The 20620-nt window shown below is 41.5% G+C and overlaps 1 non-coding gene across 1 annotated transcript; it reads right to left on the bottom strand.

Moving 5' to 3' along the window:
- Nucleotides 1–14667: 14667 nt before the first annotated feature.
- On the bottom strand, nucleotides 14668–14739 carry trnat-cgu (transfer RNA threonine (anticodon CGU)). Its single transcript has one exon. It is a non-coding gene; the product is annotated as a tRNA-Thr (tRNA).
- Between the last annotated feature and the right edge of the window lie 5881 nt (nucleotides 14740–20620).

The following is a 20620-nucleotide window of genomic DNA, read 5'->3' as shown; positions in this document are numbered from 1 at the left end:
AAGTTAAAGTAACAGGTAAAAAAAAAAGCTAACGGGTGAAACAACCATATGGACATCAGCTAAAGACGAATCTGACCCGACAGCTCAGACTGACTTTACCCAGCGACTTGCAGCAACAGAAAGACACTGTAGAAGTAAAGCCACATCTTTCAGTTTCAACAAACAGAGCTCACACTCTTCTTCAAACACCTCACACACAGCAGCTTTAATGTGAAGTGTTACCCCGGGGCAGATACACTTCTTTGTTTGATTTGAAGTACTTTAGGGCTTGTTTGGGGGGGGGGGGGGGTTAGGCTGAAGAAAATATCTCAGTGACACAGCATGACTTCACAAACACACACACACACACACACACACACACAGTAGCCGCTCTAAAAGTAGCTGGCTTGTTTAATCCTGGGGCTGAGCGGAGATAAGTGGAAATGTCAGTTATATTCTATTACGACTTCACTGTGGTTTTCTGTGGAGAAGAATTTGAGGCTGAATTTGATTTTGGATCAGAAACTTATGGGGTAGGGTTTTTTTTATCCTGGATCTGTGTGTGTGTGTGTGTGTGTGTGTGTGTGTGTGTGTTGTATAAAGGGGAACTCCGCTCTAAGCAGGCATGCCTCCAACACGCTTTTTTCCCATATGATGACTCACAGAAGTGGGGGAATTCTGTGATGGGGAACAAGATCCAGACACTTTTCCATGCAAAGTCTGTACCTCCACTGCCCTAATACACTACCCTAGTTCCTCCAGCGTTCCTCCTGAAATTAAGGTCATTAATCAGGACAGTGTTCCTCTCTTCCCTGTAGTAACAGCCTCTACTCTTCTAGGAAATATTTGAACTAGCTGGAACACTGCTGTGAGGACTGGGTGGCATTCAGCCTTCACATGAACATCAGTGAGGTCAGTTATTGGTGGTGGATGATTAGTTCTGGATCACAAGCACTGCTCCAGCACATCCCAAATGTCCTGGCTCTACAGTGGAGTATTGTCCTGAAATCAAAGTTGAGAGGGGGTGAGGGGGGCAGTAGGCCTCCTGCCCTCTTTTAGAAGTTACGTAGTGCATTTTCTGCAGTGCTGAACCTGGTGTAACAATAACAGAGGATTAGCACTAGGTCATATTTTTACCTTAAGATTCCAGATTCAAAATCACTGTGACGCTCCACTGAGATTTAACAGGGGGAATAGAGCCTTTGTCATTGCTGCTCCAGGCTCAGCACAGCAGAAATGGCACCATGTAACTTCAAGGGGAGGGTAGGAAACCAGTCTCACCCTTACCATTCCACTATCTCCATCTTGCTGTCAGGACAGTGCTGTAAAAGTGAATTACTCTCTGCAGCTCTAGGGGGAGCCAAAGAACAAAATTACCACATCATACCTAGTGTTCCTTTAATGTAAAAATACTACCTAGTGTTGCTTTAAGCTTCATTTTGTGTAGTGCACATGGTGCCACAGTAGAGGAATGGCATTTGGCAGTGATGTGTGTTTCAGTGGAGACTCGGAGCAGAACTGGACGTTGGTATTTGTTCTGCAGTGACCAATGGAAAAGGAGATTGCAGAGTGGAGAAGGGTTTGTGTGTTCTGGCCGAGTCGGACCAGAGAGCTGCCGTCTCGGCGCCATGTGGACCGTGTTAGAGCTGGCGTTTCTCCCCCACGTACGTCTGCTTACAGGAGCCTGCTGGGGTCAGGAAGCTTAGAGCCAGTCTCTCAGTGATGGCAGCTTTTTATATACACAGGGATCAGCCACAACATTCTTACCACTTCCCGTTTTCTGCACCCACTCTCTACTCTCTCAACTCCACTGTCCACTTTGGTCACTCTGTAGTTCTACATTTACACATTGTAGTCCATCTGTTGTTCTTCTTTCTGTGTTAGCCCACTTTCCCTCTGTTCTTCAGTGTTCAGGGCCCCCACAGGTCAGGTGTGATGTGGTGGTGGATCATTCTCAGCACTGCAGTGACACTGACATGTTGGAGGTGTGTTATGGCCTTTTTCAACTGCAGGGTCCCTAATCAACACTACTTAGCTTTTCTCTGCTTTACTCCACTTCTCCACCAGGTAAATCTGTGGTCCTGGTTCTGGAAGTGGGTTCTTGTTTAGACCAATGAAGAACAGGGGGCAGATCAACAGACAGACTACAGTCTGTAAACTGTAGGACTACGATGTGCACCTCTACAGTCAGTGTCTGTGCTGTACAGTGAGTGTAGTAATGAGGTGGTAGTAATATATTTTGGCTGATTGGTAGTAAGGTTTATGTTATGTTTTGCCTTGATGCATGTCCCAGTCCACTGCATGTCCAAATATTTGCAGTCACCCTTCTGTCCTGAGAGAGTATAGTGGAGTGTAACCTATAAAGTACAACATCAAATGAAATGTGATGCTCTGGAGCAGCTGCACATGAGCCTAAGCTTGGCTGGAGCTGCTGTGAGTCCTGTTTTAGTGTCCTCTGTCTCTCTCTCTCTCCCTCTCAGAGCTGCCAGGTGAAGAGCTCTCAGCAGGTGTCCTGATCAGGAGAGCGCAGGTGTTTTGCAGCCCTTCACTTGTCCTGCTTACTGTTTGTCTTTGTTCAAATGTCAGGAGGGTGTGAAGCCTCTTGAACTATAAACACATAGGGCATTTGTCAGGGATTTCAGAACCATCTGACCCCTGTGTGCTAATGATGCTATTTTAAGGCCACGCCTGTCAAAAACTTCTGCTGTGTGTGAGCTGTTGGAAAATGGGTCTAACAGGACATTAGAGTGTGTGTGTTTGTATGTGTGTGCGTGGTGGGGGGGGGTGGACAATACACGGAGTGTATTACTCATGTGAGGAATTAAATCACTAATAGTCTTCTATTAGAGTAGATTTTATTTAACAATAAGACACTACCTACAAGCACAAAGGCCACATACCACTAAGAAGGGACTTGTGAGATCAATTAAATACAAAACTATTATCTGGGGGTGGTGGGGGCACTAATCTGCTTGCAGTAACATATATCCTGCCCTGGGAACCCTGAGGAACTAGAACCTCCATCACACATCAGAGTAACCTAGAATCGTTCTGGATTTTACCCAGAGGTGGTGTGTGTAACTCTATCCCGGACATTCCCCGGAGTTTATCCGGCCCTGGTGCACAGACCTGGGAATGTCTGTCAGTGAACTCTGCTCTGAACTACACTCTTACTAAGGAACTCCATATCGATAATGCTACATGCTACAAGCTAACACTGGTGTCCCCCCCTCTCCTCCAAACACAGTGAAACCCACCTCACCAGAGAGCTCTGTCCACTGTGGGAGTGAAGAGCACTCAACTGTGATGAATGTATGTGATTTTCCTGAAGGGATCCTCAGAGAGCGGTGGGTTTTAGTCACTGAACTGAGTGCATTCCGCTCTGTGAGCTCTGTGCTTTTCTCTTTCACGCACACACACACACACACACACACACACACACACACACACACTTTCTTAACAGCCTGAAACACTCCAAGATCTCAGACTATCTCAGGACTGTTGGGAATATTTTATTTTACCTGAAGTGTTCCGAGCTCAGTTTGCGCTACTGTTCAAACGTTTACAATCACAATCACAGAAATGTTCCAAAACTTTTACAGAAAAATCCAACAATATATTTCCTCAAAATCTGTAATATTTTAATATTTTAAATATTTGAAGTCTGACGTGGTGGTGGATCAATCTCAGTACTGCAGTGACACTGACATGGTGGTGTGTTAGTGTGTGTTGTGTTGGTGCGAGTGGATCAGACACAGCAGTGCTGCTGTGTTATCTGCTCACACCCAGTGCTCACTACAGAAGGCTGCTGGCTTCAAGGGTGTATACAGATGTTGTGCAGCTGCTTGGTGTGGTCATGAGTTTGTGTGTGTGTGTGTATAGCTCTCAAACACACATCAGCTATTGTTCCCAGAAGCATATTTTTATTATCAGAAGTTAAAGAACAATAGGGTTACTGTGGAACTGACTGAAGTTGAGCAATGATCAGAACCTGCCGTACTTTAAACCCAGTACCAGAGTCCTGCTGCTGACCCAGTAGATCCCTGGGAGGTTTGGAAATTCAAATTCACTTGTTATTATTATTATTTTGTATAAAAGAGTAACACTCATGATGTACAATTATATAAATTAGGCCCAAAAACAGGGAAGACTCTGGGTCCAGAGCCTACCCGGAATCACTGGGTGCAAGGTAGGAACAGACCATGGAGGGGGCCCCAGTCCTTCACAGGGCAATACCTACCAATATCCTACCACGTGGACATGGGGACAACACACTCCTCACAGACAGTCACCCGGAGCAGGACTCGAACCCACAACCTCCAGGACCCTGGAGCTGTGACAGACACACTACCTGCTGCAATACCGTGCCCCGTCTACAAAAAATGTTAGAAACAAATTTTTTTATTTGCTTTTCCATACTTTCCCAACTTTTTCTGATTTGGGGTTGTTTAAGAGATTAGTAATTTAAGAGATTAGAGACAGAGAGTGAGAATAAGAGAGAGAGATAAAAAGAGAGGGAGTGATAGAGGGAGAGAGAGAGAGAGAGAGAGTGAGAGAGAGAGAGAGTGAGAGAGAGACAGAGAGATGCTAATAAACACTGTACTGTTAATGTGTTGAGCTGTAACAGCACAGTGACAGATTCTGAGAATACCGACTATATTAAGACACTAACTTCAACCAGAGGAGTGTAAACCCCCCAGCACTTCTTCTCTGGAGTGATGGAGTTCCTCTGGTATGTGGAACAGTGGAACTGTGTTCTCTGGAGTGATTGAGTTCCTCTGGTGTGTGGAACAGTGGAACGGTGTTCTGTGGAGCGATCGAGTTCCTCTGGTGTGTGGAACAGTGTTCTCTGGAGCGATGGGGTTCCTCTGGGATAAGTTGGAGTGCTGAATTTGATCCAGAATTGATCCCAAACACCAGCCCCTGACCCTCACTGATGATTATGAGGCTGAACTTCCTCACACTCCTGATTAACCCCTTCAGTTCAGGAGACAAGGACACTGAGGACCTCTGGGTCCGCCCCTTTTTCTCTCCTCCACACTTTTTTGTTAGCACTTACATCTGACACTTTCTTTAATTTCTGCTGGCACATCACACACTCTTCACACACACACAAACACACAAACCACACACACATCCTCCTGGCTCAACAGTCCTTGTTACAGTATTTAAGTAAGTTCAGATATGTATGGAAACTAACCTGCCACAGGCCATTTGGACACCAAACTAACACAGTTACGTGTTTCTGCTTATCCATGAGTGGCAGGGGACTTAACTGCAAGGGTGTAGAATTAGAATGCACAGAGGTGATGTGTCCTCACCAATATCCAGTGATTATTGAATTGTCCCCCATCAATGATTTGATCCCCTCAAAAAAAAAAAAGATCTGTCAATGTCTCATTAACCTAGAGCTGCAGAAACTGTAATTGTTGTCTGTTAACTACCTTCTTGAATGCTGTTCCCTATCATAATGCACTACATAGTGAATAATATAGGGAATAGGGAATATAAAGCCATGGGACACAGAGTGGGTGATTAAGAGCGATGTTAGCTTGTAGCATGTAGCAGTATTCATATGAAGCAGTGTTAGCTTGTAGCATGTAGCAGTATACATACAGAGCAGTGTTAGCTTGTAGCATGTAGCAGTTTTCATACAGAGAAGTGTTAGCTTGTAGCATGTAGCAGTATTCATACAGAGCAGTGTTAGCTTGTAGCATGTAGCAGTTTTCATACAGAGCAGTGTTAGCTTGTAGCATGTAGTAGTATTCATACAAAGCAGTGTTAGCTTGTAGCATATAGTAGCTCGCACCAACAAATCCTATATGGGCACGACTGTGATTACAGAATTATAGCTCATTTACATAATTGTATTTTAAAGGCACAGTCTGTTTAATTTTAAGGGATAAAGAGAGGATGAAACATGGTCACGTAGAAATGAATTAAAAAGTTTTTGTTAAATAAAACTATTCTAAAATTATCAATCGTACAATCGTACACTCAGCAACACAACCAGACTGAACTAAGGCAGAGGGGAGTTTACTAACAGCTCTGTTCCAGCAGATTCCTGATGTGTGTGTGTGTGTGTGTGTGTGTGTTTGTGTGACTCAACAGGGTGTGGCTCTCCTCTGAGTCACCACACACTCATCTGTCAGCTCTTCTATCAATTCACATACACACACACACACTTCTGTCAGTACACACATCAGTGCTTCTAAGCCTCACTGGCCATTTTATCAGAAACACTGCTCTGGACAATTCTCATTTTATTTAATACCCTCCGTTCCCAATCAGTGTCAGCACTGTCCCCATCTGTAAATCGTCTAAACCCACACTCACATGGACTTTTGGATGCATTATTATCCCAAGAACAGAACAAACCCATCATAGTCTTCTGCAGCTTTTTCCTGATGGAGCTCAGAATGAATGCAGCTTCCAGTAAGCTCCTCACTTTTCACACTGCTTCATTTTTAGGTTCTTTTCTTTTGAAGAAAATGAGAGTGTGATTTTGATACGACACACAGTCACTGTACAATGACCACAGAGTGGAGAATGTTTGAAACTTGATTTATAATTATATGTAACACAAAATCATTAAAATGTATTTGTAATACATTTGTATTAAAAAAATTATTAAATTAAAATGTTGTGCACACACAAACATGTCATTTAAAAAAGTACTGGAAGATTTGCTCGTACTCCGTGGTGTATTTTATAAATACTTTTACTCCGGCTGTAGATTTGGACTCGACCCGCTGAACATTGCAAGAGTAATAAGGATTTTCAGGGGCATTATGACTGGGTTAATAAAACACAGCTGCCCCTGAAAGCCCCTCATTTTTCTTGCTGCCTTTTGGGTTCCTTAGAGAGAGAGAGAGAGAGAGAGAGAGAGAGAGAGAGAGAGAAGGAGAGAGAGGTTCTCATGCAGAAAACACACTGACATTTTACATATTACACATTCTTTCATTTTGCTTATTTTTCCTCGCTCTCTCATTTGTCTGATTTCTCTCTTTCTCTGTTGTTTCATTCCTAGTATTTTTCTTTGTCTCTTCTCCCTCTCTCACAGTTTCTCTCTCTCTCTCTCTCTCTCTCTCTCTCTCTCTTTCTTTACACTCTCCCTCTCTCTGAGCTTTCTGTCTCTCATTCTCATTTTCCACACTTTCTCTCGAGTTTCTCTTCGTCTCTGTCTCTCTCTCTCTCTCTCTCTCTCTCTCTCTCTCTCTCTCTCTCTCTCTCTCTCTTGCTCCTGTATAAAAGGAGGGGGGTAAAGGGGTGGAGACGCTGTGCAAGGTTATTGAGTTCAGCATAGTTTTTTAAGGCTACAGTTTTTTCTCCAAACACTCAGCTACAAAAACACGTCCGAACGATTTTAAACAGCAGCAGACAGGCTACTCCTCTGCACTAAGAGAGTTCACTGTGTACAACCTACATAGAACAACATCAAACGAAATGGGGGTGCTCTGGAGCAGCTTCACATGATTGTAAGAACACCATGCTCAATGCCCAGTGTGGGACAGAGAATTTCTGACCCCCCAGCCTTGGTGTGTGGAACAGTGGAACTGTGTTCTGTGAAGCTCCGTCCAGTTCCTCAGGGATGAGTTGGAGTGGTGAGTTTGATCCAGAACTAATCCCCAACACCAGACCCTGAATACCATCAAACCCTCAGAACAATCTATTAGTAGCATCTAGAGCAGAGGAACACACTCCAGATTAACCCCTCCACTTCAGGTGAGACATTAATGGACCAGCCATCCACAAACATTTGGCCGTAGGGTAATTCCACTCTGATAAAAAACTGTAAGATGTTTGTACTTCTGCAGGTTTATTCATCTGAGGAAGAGACGTTTATTTTAGATTATTCTGAGCTGCAACATGGATCACTTCCTCTTTTTCAGGAAAGAATAATTGTGCAGTTATCAGATAAAAAAAGTATATTTTTTTCATAAAATAAATCCAAACAAAAGCCAGAACTTGGACATTACTGTAAAAATGCAGATTAATTAAGTAGTACTTTTAAAAAAAATTGTATAAATAGTATAAATAAAAATAAATAATATAAATATTATTTTGATGCAGTCATTTACAACTCACAATAAAGACAAATCATGAGAAATGTGGAGCTGATCTGAGATTGTGGAGAGGGTCCAGATCACATGGTCTGCACAGTCTCTCCAAAATAAAAGGATGAAATCAGTGCTGATTCTATTGATGTGGACACAAGGAGCAGGGCAGAGGATGAGGTCGCTCAGAAACTGGGAACAGAATTAGTTTCTTTGGTATGCTTTTAATTTGTGAACCATACTCTCAGAATTAAAGGTACAGTGCAGGAACATTACTGTCACTAAAGCTACAAACAGTGTAGTATATCTTTAAAGGTACAGCAGTGGTGTTAAAGTCCACTTGTGTTCATTACATTCTCTTCTCAAGAAGGATAGGGGGATCTCTGTAATCTTTCATTATACAATGTGGAGAATAAAAGAACACAATAAACGTCCTGGAGATTAAACATCAATACAACTTTAACATTTACAGTTAATATAGAAAATTCCTAATTAAAGGTACTAAAATGAACCCTTGAAAGCTCCACCACAGTCACAGTATTTATCACAGTGCAGAAAGATCTCTTAGATCCTCTGGTGCCGCTCTTTTAGTTGTTCTTCAAAACGGGACACAAGTTTTGGCAAAGCTGCATTCAGCCGCTACGCTCCGAATCTCTGGAACTGCCCTCCAGGAGACGAGAGAGGAGCGAAAAATATTGACATTTTATTGGCTTTTAGTTTTTTTTTTTCATATTATTCTTCATAGTGCACTCCTTATTTAAATTTTCAAGTTGTAATTTCTTTTATTAAATTAAATCATATTATATTATATTTATATTTTTTATATATTTTATATTATGTTTATTATTTTTTAAATAAATGGCTTTATTTTTAACCATAATTTTAATATATATTTTTAAATAATGTATTATTTCCTTATTTTTTAATTTACAGTTTTTCATTTAAGTTGTAATTTGTTGGATTCACTTACTTTAATTTTTTTGAGAATCACTTATAAAGCACTTTGAACTTTGATTTGTTTGAAAAGTGCTATATAAATAGTTTGACTGATTGACTGATTGATTGAGAATCAGCATTTCTGCATTGCTTTCTGACCCTGGTCGTTTTCAAGAAACGACCAGACATTACCGTGTTCTGCGCCGTCCTGAGAGACCAGCATCTCTGTCGCGTCATCTCCTGACCTCTGTTAACCGGATGTTTGTTTTGTTGTCAGAATCTGTTGTCATTTTGAACAACAGAACACATAAACAGGAGTTTAATCAACATATCTATAAACTCCAACTATTCCACACTCAGCTCTAATAATTAAGCGCTTACAAGCACTCTGAAACAAACACAGCACCTCCAACAGGACGAAAGACTTCATTTCTACTGTGACAGAAAACATGGAGAACACAGAGCGTCCTGATTCTGTTCTGATTTATTTCACTCTGCACAGAGTAAACATGCACACACTCCTTTATCACCAGAATTACACCAGGAGAAATTCTCTCTCTCTGCCTCTCTCTTTCTCTCTGTGTGTAAGAGAGAGATGTTTATTCAGTGTGTTAAAGTCAGACATGTCACTAATCCAGATTTAACCCTTGTGTGTGTATGCATTCAGGTAAATTAAGAGACCCTAATGTGACACGGTGCAGGTGAGAAGATGTTGTGTGTCAGAAACTGGGACTTTGTAGGCCAGTTGAGAGGGTTTAGATACTCACCTTGCCCCCAAAGACCCAACCTCTAACATACACTTACACACTCTAAACACACTAATACATGCACTTACCCACTTTTATTACACTCTAAACACACTAATACATGCATTTACACACACATTACACTCTAAACACACTAATACACGAACTTACGCACTCATTACACCCTAAACACACTAATACACACACTTACGCACTCTTATTACACTCTAAACACACTAATGCACACACTAATACACACATGCGCTCTTACTACACTCTAAACACACTAATACACGCACTTATGCACTCTTATTACACACTAAACACTTTTACGCACTCTTACGCACTCAAAATGCCCTAATACACACACACACTCTCTTATTACACTCTAAACGCACTAATACACACACTTATGCACTTATTATACTCTGAACACACTAACACACACACTTACGCACTCTTATTATAGCCTTAACACTTTTACGCACTCTTACACCCTCTTATTACACTCAAAATGCAGTAATACACACATTTACGTACACTTATTACATTCTGAACGCACTAATACACACACTTACACACTCTTATTATACAATAAACACAGTATTACACACACATACGCACTCTTATTATACTATAAACACAGTAATACACACACTTACGCACTCTTATTATACTATAAAGACACTAATACACACACGCACTGTTGCTACACTCTAAACACACTAATACAGGCACTTACGCATTCTTATTACACTCTAAACACACTAATACATTGTAACATAATAGCCATTTTTGTGGTTTATATATTGTCCCAGAAATAACTGTGATTGATATTTATTATCATTTTAAAACCATTTTATTTAGCCACTGGAGCTGGAAAATAATATGTTTATAATGAAATCAAATATAAATTTAATAAAACACTGTTTTTAAACAAAAAAACATAACAGCTTCAGAGCAGAGAGAGTAGAGAACAGAACAGAACAGAGTGAGTGGCTAAAACACTGGAAACATTTACTCTCCTGTAAACACACACACAGTAAACACAGCAGACAACACTGAGTTCAGCAACAATCACCGAGGAACTGTCCTTATACGGTACGACAAATGTATAATGTTATTAATGTGACAGGACTAGTTTAACAGACATTTAACACATACCTACACACACTTCTATACTATTATGTGAGTCTTAAAGCACTAATACAACCTAAAATATACATAATAAATTCAAACATACATTAACACACACTTATTACATTATGTACATTCTGCACTGATTCAAACAGACCTCTAAAACATACATTTACACACACTTATCTCAGTCTAAAAGCACTAATATACTGCAGTGTACCCTTAAAACCCTCTTAACATACACACACACAACTTTTACACATTCTAACATAACCTTGACACACGGGTACACACATATACACTCTAACAGACTCTTAATACTCTCTAACACACACACATTAACAAACACTTAAACTCTTTAAAAACACTAGCACATGTTAGCACAAACCTAACACACACTTACACACATTTACACACTCTTAGTGTAGTTTCAAACACTAGTATGCTCATAAACACACTTTTACAAAGGAAGCAGGTTCTGACACCTGCTGGAGCGGATACCTCCTCCTGAGAAGAGTCTGAGGAGTGTGTTTTGAGTCTTGGTTCCCGATAAAAGCCCCATATTCCTCAAAAAGTGTTCTCGTGCATTCTTATGTCCTCATGTTCTCGCTGTACATCTGCGTCCACCGCCCAAGTTCCACTCCAATGTTCAAGAAAACAAACACCAAGAATGGGTAAAGCGCCCGGATGCTGTGCCTGATCCACCCAATACAATGACAACTCATCGGATCGAGATGAGAACGTCCTGAATGTTGCAGTGTCATGGGTCTGCTCTTCTATAGAACACAAGTCTATATTTTGTGTTCTTGCTTTGGGTAAACAGCATTTTGTTCTGTGCTGCTCTAAAATGGGATTGCTCCAGGTTTTGGAGATGTTCTGCCCCCCACAATAAAACAACAACAACAACAAAAAAAAAAACTATGAGTTAGGAGTAAAACAAAGTCCCTGAACGACTGATGGTAATAAATCCATTCACTACCAGAGAATCATGGGGAAATTTTGAAATATTTGTGGAGTTTCCCTGTAAGGAAACCAAACGTGGCTCTCCTACAGTTCCATTCCTTCATGTTTAAGGCTGTGTGTGTTAATGTCAGTGTGATACAGAGCTGTAGAGACTCTAGAGGAGCTCAAATAAACAAGTTAAACACAAAAAAAAAGAAAAAAAAAACTACAACAACAACACATAACAGATTCTGAAGGAGAGGAATGAGTCTTACCTGAGGCCCGTGCTCTGCACATGCTTACCTCTCTGTCATTAATCAGAGTTTAACAGAGATGTGAACATGTCCCCGACTGTGGAGCTCCAGCTTGGACGCACATTATTGTCCAATCCAGTCCCACCCAGTTAAGAGAGTCCATTTCAGGTGTTCCAGTCCAGTTCTTCAGAACCATGTTTCTCCACAAAGGGAAACTGGACTCAAGACCAGAACACAAGATTAGTTTAGCCTGATAACTTAAGCCCAAATTCAAATCTGTCCAATAGAAAGGAGCTCGGGGACTTTCCTGTTGGACAAGCGTCAACTCTGGGGGTAATCCAACAATCCTAAGTCTGTGAAACACCACAAGGTGGGAGGCATTACTCAAGTTGCACAGAAATATAAAAAGAATCACAAAATCCACAAAACTGAGTCCAGTCCAGTTATTCAGGTGCAGTCCTTTCCAGTCCAGACTGTGTGTCTGATTGCATTCAGTTGTCCAGGTCCAGTTCTCTCGCTGAACTTCTTAAGGTTCCTCCACGAAAGAAAATATGGACAGAGAGAATGTGGTGCAGCTGAAAAGCTCCAGCTCTGAGTCACACTGCTAGGAACCACACCACACTCAATCCCGTCCAGGAACTCCACTCCGGGTGATCCAGCACACTCCAGTCCAGTAAATCCAGTTCCGGAAATCCAGTTCAATACATCTGTGTCAATCCAGTCCAGTTACTCCACCGAGGACTATACTCGTCCATTTTCTTATTTAATTACGTTTATTATTTCTCTACTTTAATATTGTTGTTGTTGTTGTTGTTGTTATTACAGTACCACAACTCCAGTCCAGCAAGTAAAATCCAGTCCACTGTTCCGATTCCAGTAAGTCCTTTCCAAAGCAGTGGCTCTAATCCAGTCCGGTCCAATATAGACACCTCTGGCCATTTAAACCAGTCCTGTTCAGTATGTCTGATCTAATGTATTGAGTCCAATCCAGACTAGTAAATTAACTCTGAAATAATCTAGTCACTTCAGTCTGAGTTTGATCCAGCCCAGTCCGCCTTGTCCAGTCCAGTGAGTCTGACCCGGCCCAGTCCGCCCAGTCCAGTCCAGTGAGTATGACCCAGCCCAGTCCACCCAGTCCATTCCAGTCCAGTGAGTCTGATCCAGCCCAATCTGCTCAGTCCAGTCCAGTGAGCACCCCCCCCCCCCCCCCCAGGTCAGTTTTAATAAATTGAGTCTGAATGTGTGTGTGTTTGGACTTGAGTACATTCAGGGGTGTATGTATACATGGCAGTCTCTCTCCCTCTCTCTCTCTCTCTCTCTCTCTCTCTCTCTCTCTCTGTGTGTGTGTGTGTGTGTGTCCTGTGTGTGTGTGTAAAGCATTATTCTGTCATCTGAATAAAAAACCGAGGCTGTAAATATGTTCTGGTGTGCAGTTTTGTTTATGCTTGTAAACAGTAAACTGCAATTTATTTCCACAGAACATTATGGTTTCTGCCGCCATCATGTGGTCATTCTGTAGAATGCAGATAGAAGACCCTGTAACTTACAGATGTATAGTATCTTGTACAAAACACCAAGTGAAGCAAATTCTGCTAGACCGCCATAGATTCTTTGTCATGCAAGAATCACCAGTATTTCAGTACCGGGGTGTGGGGGTGGGAGTGGGGTGGTAGGGGAGCATGTATGTGCGCGTTAGACTTGAAGGTTTAATGCAAAATTTCACGTGATCCGACCTAATAAATTACACAAGGCTTTTGTCAGAGGCTGGAACAGTGGAGCAGAAATCTAAATTGCAACCCCATACAAATATGGTGTATTGAATGTTGAAATTAGTTTTTTTTTTTATGTTTATAAGATTTAGGTTAAATTATAGGGCAGTATGCGTGTTCTTGTTGTTTGGGACTGAACACATCTCCGTCATCAGTTCAGACAGGTCAGTAGAGTTTGTTTCTTCCTTGTTGCAGCGTCCAGCTCTCGCTGGATTCTTTCGTCTGTCACCGATCCAAGGAGCGTTTGAACCTCTTCAAAAGACCACATCGTAATTTTAGGAGCTGCTGTCATGAGTCGGATAAAAACAAATGTGATCTCTGCTGCAGCCGGAGATTTTACAGATGGAGAGTTGGTGCTGGACGTCTGCGTTGCGTGGCGTAGAGTGACGACTCTCTCTGGACAATCAGCGCTCTGCAAGGTTTACACGCCACGGTTTAGTCCCTACTCGACTCACTCCGAACCACGAGAGAACAGCAACTAAACAAGAACCCGCTTCCAAAACCAGATTCATCTGGTGGAGGAGGAGAAAAGAGCAGAGTCCAGTCGAGTGATCAAGCGATGTGCTTGGACAGAAAAAATGACTTGGGAAGCCCACAGTAAACTAGCTGGTCTAATTTCACAGGTTGGTAGGCTCAGATTCCCATTAATGCGCATAAATACAGAAGAAAGCACTATTCATAATATGTCCATTATAAAATAATTTACTATATTTATACATACTATATTAAGGTGCCATACAAAAGAGGTTTATAATAAGAAAATCATCAACTTTAAAGGGTAACAATGACACGGTGCGTACGTTTATACGAAACCGGATTAAAAATCCGTCCGCGGTTATGTGACTAAAGGCACGGACGGGGTTCGAACCCGCGATCTTCGGTTTACGAGACCGACGCCTTACCACTTGGCCACCGCGCCTAACGTCCCTCAGCTCAAAATCACGTCATTTCAATACACGGAAGGCCACCAGAAATGCAAAATAATAAGAATGTAAGAATGTCAGCTAATATTTTCGCCTTCACAGAGAAACTATCTCTACCGCGAATAAAATCCTATTCTATATGTTCTATTAAGATAAGCGTGAAAATAAAACGGGAACAGAGAGGCAGCTAAACCTGCTCCAGACTCAGCATTTAAACTTTTCCATTTCATCGACGGCAACCGGGACAGCAGCCGGATTAAAATAGAATCGGTTAGCGTTGGATTTGAGTCTGCGCGAAATTAGTTTAAAAATAGTATACAACAGCTGCTGTGCTTTTTTTCTTTTTTTCCCGCCCGTTTTCCGACAAGCGCCCTCTATTCTTACCTTTTGATAGGCTGGTACTTGTCACTCACTAAAGCTATGATTGGCTCATTATGGAGAGTAGCCAATCACACCACAGGACGGTGAGACCTGACGGAATACGGGTGCAGGAAATACACCTCGTTGTGAACGTGCTGTAAACAGATTTTAAAAGATTTCTCGTTAATTCTGGTGAGTTGATGAAATTTTACCTTTTTTCCCACTATTTTATCTATCTAAGCACCGACAATGTCAATAATCACTAGATTAAGTCAGATTAAAGGCTGATTCAGTGCGTGTTTATAGCATTAGCAATGCTGTTACTGTGTTTATTATCATATTGTGATTGTATTCTTTTTTTTTCCTCATCAGGGTTTGACACCAGCATTATCCACAGTTCTGACTCAAGACCCAGGCCCCAAGCTGGAAGCATGAGCTTCTGTTCATCACTACATGACTTTTTGGTACATTCCAGCCTAAGCTTCCAGTAGACATTGGGTTCAGATTCTGAGAAATGAAGTTAATAGTGGATATAGTGTGGATGGTGTGGGGAATTGGGGCCTATGTTTATGATTACTTCCATACGAGTGCCATGGAGGAACGCATACACACTCTGGAGAGTGTCCTCACCGTCCACCAGTTTGTGATCATTTTCCTCACTGCAAGCCTCATCGTTTTGATATCTTACATCATTTTTAAGAAAGGTTAACCTTGGACTAACCTGATTCCAGAACTGGAGCTTCAATGAGTGCGATCATCAGAAACTGTCACTTTCATAATAGAAAAGAGAATATTCTGGTGTCAGCCAGAAACAACAAGCCTTGTTTACTCAAAAGTAATCTCAGTCTCAGTGATGCTCAGAAATATTAAAATTACCCTCAAATCATTCAACCCTGAAACACAAGTTGCACTTTTCCACTTGTTTGTTCAAATACTTGATAAACAGGCCATCCTAAGTAAAAATGTGGCAAAACCTTTGTAAACTTCTGAAATAAGGGGTATTAATCAGGAGTTAGTTTATCCTTTGCTCCGGTAGTAGTAGTTTCTCTCCTCTGGGAAAACTTTACACTCGAACATTTACTGTGAGCCATGGGAACATCAGTGAGGTCATATTGGATGATGTGTTCCAGATCAAAAACACCACTCCATCTTGTCCCAAATGTATTGGAGCACCATCACTCCAGAGAACACTGTTCCACAGTCCAATGCTTGTGGGATAATTACCTTAATTGCCCACACTTAGCATTTGGCATGGTGACATTTGTTGTGTGGATGAGCTACAGGTTTTGGAAATGAGATTACTTTACAGAATTCTGTCCGTTCTTCACGTCCCCTCAGAAGACCAAGACTAGATATAGTTTATTCCCGCTATGCTGTACTGTATAGCATAATTCAAATTACCTTTTGGGACTCAGAAATGAATTAAGACCTATAAATCATGGAAACCATTTGGGATCTAGGAACAAGGAGTGGGTCTGAGGAGCATATGCAATATCAGCAGTGTGATTATGAAATGTTACCAACTTACGAGGAATAACTCCATATTTCAACTACATTTGGACCATGCTAGCTGCTCTGGCATCAAAGTTAGACTCAGAAAGTCACTGGATCGTGTTCTCAGCAGGCCTTACATCATGATGTTCATACATCGTCTTCAAGAAACAGTTAATATAATACTCCAGGACCAGGAGCTTCAAAGCCATGGCATCCTTGTTTTTAAGTGGTTTTCTTAAGTGTGGACTCATAATGTAGTTCTAAAGCCATTTAAGTGCAATTCTAGGGATTTCAAAAAATATGTTTACTGTGGTTTGTACCTGTGTCTCAAACTGAGTGCTGTTTAGTGCAGGAACATTCACAGTGGAATATAGAGTAGGACATAATGCATTAACTTCTGAAGGATGTATTAATACACTCTCCTATAGTTATAAATAACAAACTTAGGCCTGCTTCTGCTCATACACAATGAGGCTCTCATGGATTTGAAAGAGGATAGACCTTTAAACACCAAATCAAAAGCCACAGTAATATTTTAGAAAATGTTAAAATATTACTAGTAAAATCCAACAAACCTGCATAAATACTTTATAAGTTTGGTTTAAATAACACTAAGAAATGTACAGTTCTCAGCTTAAAGGGGACATCTACGATTTTGGGGAAACACTGTTCTCGCTGATTTGTTTATGTTTAGATGCTTCACGTTGTTTAAGGTGGAACTGTGTGTTTGAGGGGAAAAAAAAGACTGTTGTTTGTATGTGGCTGAAGTTTAACTTGTCTAAAACTTAAGTTCTGTTCACTGTTTGAATTCCCACAGAAACTCATGTGTAAATTGTTTAGTTTTGTAGTGCTGTTGGTAATGCAGTTAGCTGTCTCCCAAATTTGGTGACATTACACTTTAAGTGATGTGAAACAGCAAAAATAAGTCAGTGTTACCCCCCTATGGAGCAGGAATAAAGCAACATCCTCTTCTCGGTTGGTGCTTTTTAGCATTTGGAGTCTCTCCATTGTCTACCTCCAGATGGCATTTCTCTGCTGTGAGCAAAGAGAGAGAGAAAGCCTCATCGTAAACACATTAGACCAGGAACATTTTCTCCAGTTTCTCAGGCAAGCAAATCTGCTGTTATCATTGAAGGCAAGGATTTCCCTAACAAACCTGTGTTTAAATTTCCCCGTTCTTGTTGCAATGAGCTGTGAAGTAATTTTTTAATTTCTGTTCTAAAAAATACATTTTTAGTGTTTCTGTTTGTGATGATAGTGCCCTAAAACATTACAGGCTCAGAAAAGTGAAGTATATCGTATATAGTTAAAGGCTGAGACACAGGGTACATTTACATTTACATTTATGCAATTGGCAGACACTTTTATCCTAAGCGACTTACAAAAGAGGATCTAACATTCAAACTACAGCACAATTTATACAAAGTACCTTACATTGAGTGCAATATGCCAGGAAGTAATAAGTGCATTAAAGAAAGACTTTCAGTGCAAGATATACTCTCGGAAGAGTTGGGTTTTCAAGGATTTCTTGAATGTGTTGCTCTGATAGTGCTTGGAAGCTCGTTTCACCAGCGTGGTACCATAGATGAAAATAGCCTCGACTGACCTGTACGGGGGATTGGTCATGTTAGTTGGCGCTCCTTTGAGGAACGGAGAGGGTGGGAACTAACATATGGTTTTAAGAGTCTATTGAGGTAGATGGGAGCAGAGCCAGTGAATATTCTGAAGGCCATCATTATTGATTTAAATTTGATGTGAGCAGCTAAGGGTGGCCAATGCAGCTCAACTAATAGGGGTGTGACATGTGCTCTTTTAGGCTGGTTGAAAACCAGGCGTGCTGCAGCAGGGTACGATAGTGAAGTACAGGGATCGACTGGGTCATCTTTATAAACCGTTTTAATTATAATAATGCTAATTGTTCATTGTGTAGCTTATTGCTGCTAAGGAAGTTTTGCTGTCACTGAAAGAGTGGAAATTCATAAAAATGAACTTTTCTCCTAAAAACTGTGACACTGTTTTGTTTGTCTTCTGCTGTAGCTTCACAGCTGACATGAATTCGCCCTGACTTGAAACCTAAATCAGACAACACCGCTGATCGTCTTATCAACACAATGCATAATAGAAATGTTATTGATTTTTAAAAGACTACAAAGGAAATAAATTAATTTACTATACTAAACTTTAGTGTGTATTTCCTATATCTATATGTTATTTTCATCACTGCGTAAAACACACCAGCTTGGTGAATGTGATTCAATCTGGATTGAACAACATGCTGATTACTACACATTTTAATAGCGTAGCATACAAACTCTTAATCATAGACACATTTTTACTTTATAATTTTGCAAATGATATCTTAGATGGGGTGGTCCAGTGGCGCAGCAGGTAGTATCTCTGCCACAGCTCCAGGGAGCTGGAGGTTGTGGGTTTAAGTACCGATCCGGGTGACTGTGAGGAGTGTGGTGTGTTCTCCCCGTGTCCGTGTGGGTTTCCTACAGGTGCTCCGGTTTCCTCCCACGCTCCAAAAAGGTGGATTGGCGACTCAAAATTGTCTGTGAGTGTGAATGAACATATGAGTGTCTGTTGCCCTGTGAAGGACTGGTGCCCCCTCCAGGGTGAGTTATCTTGTGCCCAGTGATTCCAGGGACATTCCACCGGAATCATAAGTGGTTACAGTCAAAGAATGAATATCTCAGCCATCTGTAACTGGGAATTTATGAGTGTGTAATTGTCACTTCTCTTTGTGGGTGAGTAAAAACTAAATTACACAGTTTATGTTCTCCAAGCATGCTGAGTTCCAGTTATGTGGCATTACAGGCAATTAGCTCAGTAGCATAATGTTATCACACGAAAATTAGGTGGAACAGATAATGACTAAAAATAATGACTACAAATAATTTATGTGTCGCAGTCACACAGCTCCAGGGGCCTGGAATTTGTGGGTTCGTTTCCCGCTCCGGGTGACTGTCTGTGAGGAGTTGGTGTGTTCTCCCTCTGTCCGCATGGGTTTCTTCCGGGTGCTCCGGTTTCCTCCCACAGTCCAAAAACACACGTTGGTAGGTGGATTGGTGACTTCAAAAGTGTCCGTAGGTGTGAGTGTGTGAGTGAATGTGTGTGTGTGTCTGCATTGCCCTGTGAAGGACTGGCACCCCCTCCAGGGTGTATTCCCTGCCTTGCGCCCAATGATTCCAGGTAGGCTCTGGACCCACTGCTACCCTGAACTGGATAAGCGGTTACAGATAATGAATGAATGAATGAATGAATATATCAGAGGTGATTGCTCTAAGACTGCAAGGGAAGCTCAGCTTCCCCTAAAATGTCAAAAAATAAGTGATCACATATATACTGTTGAGTGTACATGTCATTGAATAAATATGCACTACAACGCGCTCAACGTTTGTTCAGAATCAGCTTCTTATCACTGGTAAAGACGCGGCTTTCCTCTCAATCATTCCCGCAGCCTCACAGTGCTTCAAACAGTTCAATAGCGAAGCAGCAAAGTGCAGCGAAACGAGTCAGTGGATAAATGCTGGGCTTTGTCCCGCCCATTGGGCTCTTAGAGTGGGCTGTGGGGCCGTGGGCTGGCCCGGACGCTCGGCTTCTGCATGATGATTGGATGGTCTGTCTGAGGCTGAATCCCTTTTTGATTGACAGCGAAATGAGTGAATCAGCAATGCTTTGGTGTTAAGATCCGTGGGAGCATTACATTTTCATTCTGTTCTAAATTGAACCGGAGACTTTCTTAATCCTCTTAGTGGCATTTTCTTTGTTAAAAACGACTAGCGACAAATCGATCTTCTATTTCTGGTGGGGTATTTTTGTAGCTGCTTGTTACAGGAGACTGACTTCTACCACTCTTTCTGACTTCTATCGTAGTTTCTGACCAGCGGGTGCTGCTGGGCCCCTCCACCATCACAAAGCACTCACAGGCGGACACACTTCACATGGGCCAAGGCTGTTTAAGCAGCCTAGATCTGCTAGCCATTGAGAGGACACTAGTCAAGTCCCTGGAAAAGATGC

This window comes from Hoplias malabaricus, chromosome 13, assembly GCF_029633855.1.
Source record: "Hoplias malabaricus isolate fHopMal1 chromosome 13, fHopMal1.hap1, whole genome shotgun sequence".
In the NCBI taxonomy this organism is placed as follows: domain Eukaryota; kingdom Metazoa; phylum Chordata; class Actinopteri; order Characiformes; family Erythrinidae; genus Hoplias; species Hoplias malabaricus.
Note: the sequence above shows the minus strand (reverse complement) of the source record. Positions and strands in the feature narration are given on the sequence as shown.